The 8,407-nt window shown below is 32.8% G+C and overlaps 1 long non-coding RNA gene across 1 annotated transcript; it reads left to right on the top strand.

Annotated features, from left to right (window-relative positions):
- Positions 1-396: 396 nt before the first annotated feature.
- LOC143069574 (uncharacterized) lies at positions 397-1,896 on the top strand. Its single transcript, XR_012976440.1, has 2 exons — positions 397-772; positions 951-1,896. It is a non-coding gene; the product is annotated as an uncharacterized LOC143069574 (long non-coding RNA).
- Positions 1,897-8,407: the final 6,511 nt, after the last annotated feature.

Here is an 8,407-nt window from a genome sequence, read left to right as displayed (position 1 = left end):
AATTATATTTTACCATTTTATATACTGGATATAAAATTTATGGAAGATTCTGATTACATACATATGCCCATATATGACACAAACAGTAAGCTTGATATTGCAAGAAAGCAATGAAAAGGGGATGGTAAAATTCATAAGGGCAAATTTTAGTATTTTTTCCTAACTGTTTATTGCTACCTTATAGCTTGCTGTTCGGTGTGAACCAAGGCTCCGTGTTGAAGACCGTACTTTGACCTGTAATGGTTTACTTTTATAAATTGTTACTTGGATGGAGAGTTGTCTCACTAATACCACATCTTCCTATATCTATTTATAAATATTTTTTTTAAATACTGTTTATAACGGTTTATTTCTTTTCTCATAATTTTCCTTATGCACTGTGTTTATCATGTAGATCTCATAAAACTTAATGTCACTGCGGGAAGAAAGATTCTTTTTATTAAAATACACGAGAAAATACACAACTTTAATTTTCCACATCAAATTTGACACCGTTTGAAACGAATCAGTGAAATCTGATCGGTTAATGAACAAAAGCGGAAAGTACCGTATAACACGCAATTTCCTTTCCTTTGATTTCTAATGATATACCTGCAAGGTTACCTGGGATTTAATAACTTTATATATTAACTGACTTTTTAACATTTCGTACTGATATTAAAGTGTTCATTGAGGGATAATAACCGAGTTGTTACATTGTTAAATATTCCCTCGAATATTCCCCTGTTGTGTCGAGTGGTTGGAGTTACCCTGGAGCGAGGCGAACCTCAATGTAAATCATGACAGTTTATTTAGTAGTTGATAATTTAAAGTTTTAATAATCGAACAATTTTTATTCCGATTGTGATTTAAAAAGTCATTTTAATATTTCATATGCCCACGGCGAGATTTTACTTTTAAAGAGATAATATTGACATAGCGTTTTAATCTTTATATTCTTGTTTTATCAGAACGACGTTAGACGTGTGATCAGACTGCAGTGATAACAAAGTAAACATAAATCTGTCAACACTGTATATCACCATTAAACACTCATGGAGACCAAAGGTTTGAGTGCAGAGGTTTTAAAAGTCCACAACGCAAACGTCAAGAAGACATTGCCAAACATGGGTCCACCGCCAAAGTCTCTATGGGGAGCAATGGCTCCAAAAGACAAGCAGTCCGATTCTAGCAGCAAGGTGTCGTCTGTTCTGGTCAAAGATAGATTTTCCAGACTCCGGACTAAGTTGAAAATGCATAATATGATGGGTGGTTCATTTACAAGGAGTAAAGCCGGATCGGAAATAGTCCCAAGAGGGATAAAAGCATTAGAAAATACATACCGAATGGAACCGGCTGAATCTTCGAAATTCAACCCGGATAAGACAAATCAGATCATTACATCGACATTCGACAACTATTTGAAGGATAGAAAGTACGATCCTAAAACTTTCCCACAACTGTGCAAAACTTTGGCGGATTTATTAAAGGAGAGAGTGAAGGCTACGGGTCCAAAAAGATTCAAAATTGTAACCTCCGTATCCATTTTGGAAAATAAAGAACAGTGTGCCGTTTGTGCCAGCAGGTGTATCTGGGATACATCAGTTGACAATTTCTCAACAGTAACCTATAACGGACAAGATTTCTCTGCGATCGGATCAGTTTTTGCGTTATATTACGAGTAGGATTACTTAACTGAGAAATGATTCAATTTCTGTGATGATTTTAATGGCTGTCGTTCTATTGTTAGAGAATTAAGGTTTTATGATGAGGAATAACTCAACAAAAATGTAGGTAAATAAATCCGTCCTTTAAAAGATATAAATACCCATCCTTTTCACTGTTATATTAATGTCTTATCTTATTTATTTTATAAAATATGTGCATTTAAATGTCATTAAACAAAATGTTCTGTTACTTGGATTTTGTTTACTTATGATACATCAATGATAAATTTTATTTACTTTTACATTATAAGAAATGGGCTTGGTTTTAAGTTCAGAAATCATTTTTTAAATAACAGACCTATTTATCAAATTTAAATTAACTATGCGTTGGTTCTATTTGAGAATGCTAGAACAAAAAATTTAAAGAATACAGAATTGAAGGACTCTTATAGGAGTAATTTCAGGTTCAATTTGGCCTATTAAAAGCACATGGAGTGAATACAAGACGCATGGGAAAAAAAAAACATTGGTGGCCTTCGGCTGTTTTCCGCTATTTGGTCGGGTTGTTGTCTCTTTGACCCATTCCCCATTTCCATTCTCAATTTTACTGTTCATTCTATTACTTTGGATGACACTTATAAAAGATTAAAATTACATGCGGAGACTTTAAATGTATATCTTCCTTCGACAGGCGTTTCTCCCTGGTTGCTGAGTTCCCAATGTAAGTCAGTAGATTGTCTTTGCCTTCACGACCAATTTTCCGTGTCGTAAAAAGTTAATTTTTATAAACCTAACAAAATCGTAAAACATTTTTGACAAATAAATGAGAATATTTTAGTTTGGAACGTCACATGGATCTTTAAAAGATAAAGATATGTGTGAACTATTTTTTGCATCTACCAACAAATCCATTTTACGTTCTAAAGTGTCAACGTTTTAATTCCTAACAACAGTGAAAAAAAGAGGGACGAAAGATATTAAAGGGAGAGTCAAACTCATAGATAGAAAATAACTGACAACACCATGGCTAAAAACAGTCGGTTTTATAACATAGGTCATTATATATATATAACTTCGTTCCATTATCAATTGGTGTCACAATGGGTTACTTACACGAGCCTGTCCAAAGTAAAGAAGCTCATACGTAGCTTAATCTAACACGCAACATTTTTATGTGCCTTTCCCCAAGTTAGGAAACCCATACGCAGCTATATATTTTAACACTGCCATATTTTAATATGCATGTCCCATGTCAGTAATGGTCATTTGCCATATCTAAATGTTTGTGGTCATTTGCAGAAATAGATATCAATGAAGACGTCTGATCGTTGTCATTGAATTAAGTCGCAAATTGTATAGACTCGGACCTATGGTTTGTCATATTGTGTAGACAGCTGTCTTATGTTTTTCGTCCTCTAGTACTGTAGGTGTCTTTTGGAATATTGTATACGTTGGTATGTGTCCTCTAGTACTGTAGGTGTCTTTTGGAATATTGTATACGTTGTTATGTGTCCTCTAGTACTGTAGGTGTCTTTTGGAATATTGTATACGTTGTTATGTGTCCTCTAGAACTGTAGGTGTCTTTTGGAATATTGTATACGTTATGTGTCCTCTAGTACTGTAGGTGTCTTTTGGAATTTTGTATACGTTGTTATGTGTCCTCTAGTACTGTAGGTGTCTTTTGGAATATTGTATACGTTGTTATGTGTCCTTTAGTACTGAAGGTGTCTTTTGGAATATTGTATACGTTGTTATGTGTCCTCTAGTACTGTCGGTGTCTTTTGGAATATTGTATACGTTGTTATGTGTCCTATAGTACTGTAGGTGTCTTTTGGAATATTGTATACGTTGTTATGTGTGAAACTATGGTTTGAATGATTGATTAGCTTTTTTTTTGGTAAAGCACTTAATTTGTAAAGGCGGTGTACGTAAACAGCATTCATTCAAATTCGGAAAGCACGAGTCTTCTTAAAAGATAGTTTGCGTACTTCCCATTTTGGTATCGCATTTTATCGAAATGAGGGGTTAAGGCATATGATTTTCTGAAGAAAAAAAAAACAATTTCAAATTGAGGAATGCATCTCCCACATGGATAGCCTAAGGATTCTTTTCGGGATATTATTTAACCATTTTGAGCTTTTTGGTTTTATCATTTTTTAAGCGGTCATATTGTGTTTTCTATTTTTGATTCTATAAATTGATGCAGCTAATGTTAACGTCTGCTTGTGTAAAGTAATTCCCCGAGGTTTTCACTTGCCCACTAGCTAATTACTAAACCACTGACATTACAATACAGATTGCCCTGGTGTCTTGTCCGGATTTGACTCTACTTTTATACTGTTTTCCGTTCTTTCAGCTCTTTGACGTTTGTATATGGTTTTTATTTGTTATCATTTTGGCCTCGAGCACCATTAAGAGGCATAAATTGTCGAAATTTTCATTGGATGCAGTTACACTTGATTCAGTTGATGTTATTACTATCACTGGGTCGGTAATTTTGCTTGTACTTGTAGACTGTTCGACCACAATAGTTTAACCAGCCCGACCAGTAGTTCAGTAATTCGGTACAGGGCCAATGGCAGGAAAATACAGATATTGTTTTAATTCCAAACGTATACCCCTCTTGTATATCTTTGATTCATTGTCCGGATTGTTTCAATATGTGTCGGTCCTTTCCGGTTCTATCAATTCATCAATGTTTGCATTAAAATTTGAATTTTCAAAAAATTTTGCCTCGAGTACTAGTATTACTAAAGCGTCACCAACTGAAATGCGTATCTGTTACAGTTATATTGGCTATGTTCAAGTAATTTTCTTCGTATATATACCAGACAGTGTAGCGAGTATGCATTTCAATCAACAACATCCCCTGAACAATAGTATGACATTTTTAATATATAAAAAAATAAACTGTATGTGCCTGTCCCATGCCAGGAAACTGTAAAGCAGTGGTCATTGTCGGTTGCTGTCTGTCATATTTGTTTTTTCGTTAATTCTTTTGTAAAAAATCAGGCCATTGGTTTTCTCGTTTAAATAAGTTCAATTTTTGTCATATTTGTGCTCTTTTTTACTTACTATATACGGTATGGGTTTTGTTCATTGTTGAAAGCCGTACATAAAGGCATACAGCTGTTGACACCACAACACTTGGACTCTGACCAATTGAAATCTCATTCGCAATCATATTACATCTCCATATTTTTATTTTGATCCTCAATGCTCTTCAATTTTGCACTTGTTTGGCTTTATAAATATTTTGCTATGAGCATCACTGATGAGTCTTATGTAGACGAAACGCGTGTCTGGCGTATTAAATTATAATCCTGGTACCTTTGATAACTTTTTATACAACGTAGATGCACACTCATTTATGTTTTATATATATATATAAAAAAAGAAGATGTGGTATGATCGCCAATGAGACGAATCTTCTCAAGACACCAAAATGACACAGAAATTAGCAACTATAGGCCACCTTATGGCCTTCTACAATGAACAAAGCTCATACTGCATAGTCAGCTATAAAAGATCCCGAATTGAAAAATGTAAACAATTCAAACGAGAAAGCTATAATAAACTCATTGTTGAAGGCCGTACGGTGACCTATAGTTGTGAATTCCTGTGTCATTTTGGTTTCTTGTGAAGAGTTGGCTCATTGGCAATCATACCGGATCTTCTTTTTTTTTTTATAAAAACAAATATGTAACACATCAACAAACGACAATCACTGAATATCAGGCTACTGACTTTATAATCTTTTTTGTATTATCTGTTCGACGATTAAATTTTACCAGAAAAAAAAATACCAAAAAAAATCTATAGGCATATTTGAGGTTATATATGTTAATTTTGTCGTAAATGAAAATAACGCTTTCTTAATTGCAGGTGTCGGAAGCGCTTTTCTGAAATAACCTTCATATAATACGCTCAAACTTAATTATTTGGAAGAAAGCAATGAATAAATGTGTTGAAACAAAAGGAACTATTTGTCAGAAAGGGAACGTAAAAAGAATAGAAACACAAAATCAAGAAAGTACCAATTTAACAGCATACAATGAAGACTATGACGATTAATTCAGTGGCAAACATTTCATGCATACACAGTTCGGTATAATAGTAAACCCAATGGGAAGGTTCTGAAAAATGTTGAAGGTTGGAAATTGAAGTTCTTCTCAGAAATATTGGTTTGCTAACGACAATTTAAAGATTTGTAGAATTGCTTCTTAAATGTACAGAGAATGCGGCTATCTTTTTCGCAATGAAACAGTTTGGTGTTTCGACTGAGTCCGGACGTGGCTTCGTATTTAAACATCACACACAGCCATGAAAATAGGATGCCCTGGCAGTATGGATTTTAATGATAGATAAGAAAAAATTCAACAGAGCATTTTTGTCTTAAAACTCAAGTCACTCATTGGTTGTTTTAAAATACGAAACAGACTGTGGTCTACAATAAAGGCACAGTTTTATTACGTTCGAACTTTATATAACTTATTTTATAAAGAGAGTGACGTATTTTGGTATTTCAAAATAAACCCACAGTTTACATTTTTTTATTTAAATTTCTATATAAGGCTTATTTTGGTAAATCAAATAAATCAACCGTTTACATTTTTTCAAATTTCTACTACTTAATTACAGAGATGAATGACTCACAAGTTTAACAGACTTGACATACATTATGTGGTTTTTCTTTAATACACTTAAACTCTTATAATGTTTAACGAGTTTTAAATTTACTAGTTTACATTCCACTATATTTGATCTACCAATTACCGTACAATAACAAGCTTTATGAAGACCATCATAACCAAGTGATTATATAAAGGTGTCAGTTCATTTTCTCTGTTTAATGTCTTTAAAATCACCTATAATAATTAGATCCTGTTCTAACAGGTCCTGATCTTTTACTTTGTCATTCCGCATTTGTTTTTCTTTACTTTTCACTTATCCGACTGTTTCTTCTTCAATTAAATATTGATTTATTCACACGAACTATTCAAATTATTTTAAATCATTTTACGTCCTTAGTATTATTTGAGAGGACACTTAAAAAAAAAGATTAGATCAAGCAGAAGTTTAAATATCACCCCCTTTTTATGTGAATATATTCAAATCTGTGACTTTTCTATTAAATTGCATGTTGAAATTTTAATTAACTTTCATAAACCGTTATTCTCATGAAGGTAAACAGGTCATATTCCCCAATGTTCATTAAGAATAAAACCTAGTAAAGAATAAAGGTAAATGAAGTTTATTTAAAGAATAGAGAAAAAATGCCAAAAAATTGTGCATAGAGGTAAATGGTAAATCAATATTATAAGAGGGTTTGGATGGGGTTAAATGATTAAAGAACAATGCCCTTAAAAAATGAAGCTTAGTGAATAACGGGCAAAAAATAAAGAAGATTAGAGAAAAAAAGAGGTGGAAATGTTTACAGAATAACAGACCACCCCCATCCAGACCATCATATAATGAGTAGGAGAAGAATGAAGAACAACTACGTAAAATCAAAGAATAAATGATAGGTTACTGATTACAGAAATAAACGATGTACAGAATAAAGAAATTATAATTATATAATTATAGATAAATTTAATAGGAAAATAATTTTATTGACATTTTTACAGAATAAAGAAATATGCCCCAAAAATTAAAGACTGGAGAATCGAGACCCTCATATATTTATATGACGTAAGTACAAATTGACCACGTGTATATTTGGATTAGACTTACGACATGTACATAGCGATATAATTCTAGATTTCAGGATGAGCAGTGGTGGATCCAGGATGTAGAAAAAAGGAGGCAGCACTGATATAACGATAAATATGAAATATATAGTAGTATATGTTTTTTGAGTTTCGCAATTACATTATGAAAATTTGCTACCTTATTTAAGGTTGCAGTCTCCGCTTAATATGTCACTTTTATGGTATAGGTATATATATACTATTTGTAATGGGTAATCATCTATTTTCATAATGTTAAATGAAAATATTGGTATTTTGTACACGTTTATATCGCTAATGGCGTATATAGTATAAAGTGGTATATTTATATAAAAAAGAAAAGTATATACATTAGATGGAGTTGGTCAGACGGTCACTGATATGACGTACGTGTATATTGAAATTAAAATGTACACGTGTATGGGTAGTTGGTTTGAATTAAAGACAGCATTTAGCTACATGCATGATACTAGTAAAACAATTTTCAAATGAATGAATTGGCCCTGGATTGAGCTGTAAATGGTTACCAGTAGTCAAAGTCATAGGAGAAGCATGTGACATATGCTTAAGCCAATAGAAAGATTGAAGTTTTTTATGCAACTGTCAGTCCGCTTGGCTATAGGTTCCAGTCTTGTAATTGACTGCTCCAAATGCTTACAAGCAGAAGTTAAATAACAACAATACCGAACTCAGAGGAAAGATCAAAACGGAAAGTACCTTTTCATGTGGCAAATTCTGAGCTCAAACATATCAAACAAATGAATAACAACTGACTTTTCTATTAAATTGCATGTTGCTTATTAAATGAATTTTTTATGTAGAAAATGGTATATATACATGTACTGTAGCTAGCTAAACCTCTCACTTGTATGACAGTCGCATACAATTCCATTATATTGACAACAGTGTGTGAACAAAACAAACCGACATAATATAGGTACAAAATGTATAAATGTCAAAATTCGGGGTACAGCAGTCACCATTGTGTTATAATCTTAATCACTATAAATACAAAGAAATAAGTCAACA

Source organism: Mytilus galloprovincialis, chromosome 3 (assembly GCF_965363235.1).
Source record: "Mytilus galloprovincialis chromosome 3, xbMytGall1.hap1.1, whole genome shotgun sequence".
NCBI lineage: Eukaryota > Metazoa > Mollusca > Bivalvia > Mytilida > Mytilidae > Mytilus > Mytilus galloprovincialis.
The sequence above is the reverse complement of the archived record's forward strand: the minus strand, read 5'-3'. Positions and strand labels throughout refer to the sequence as shown.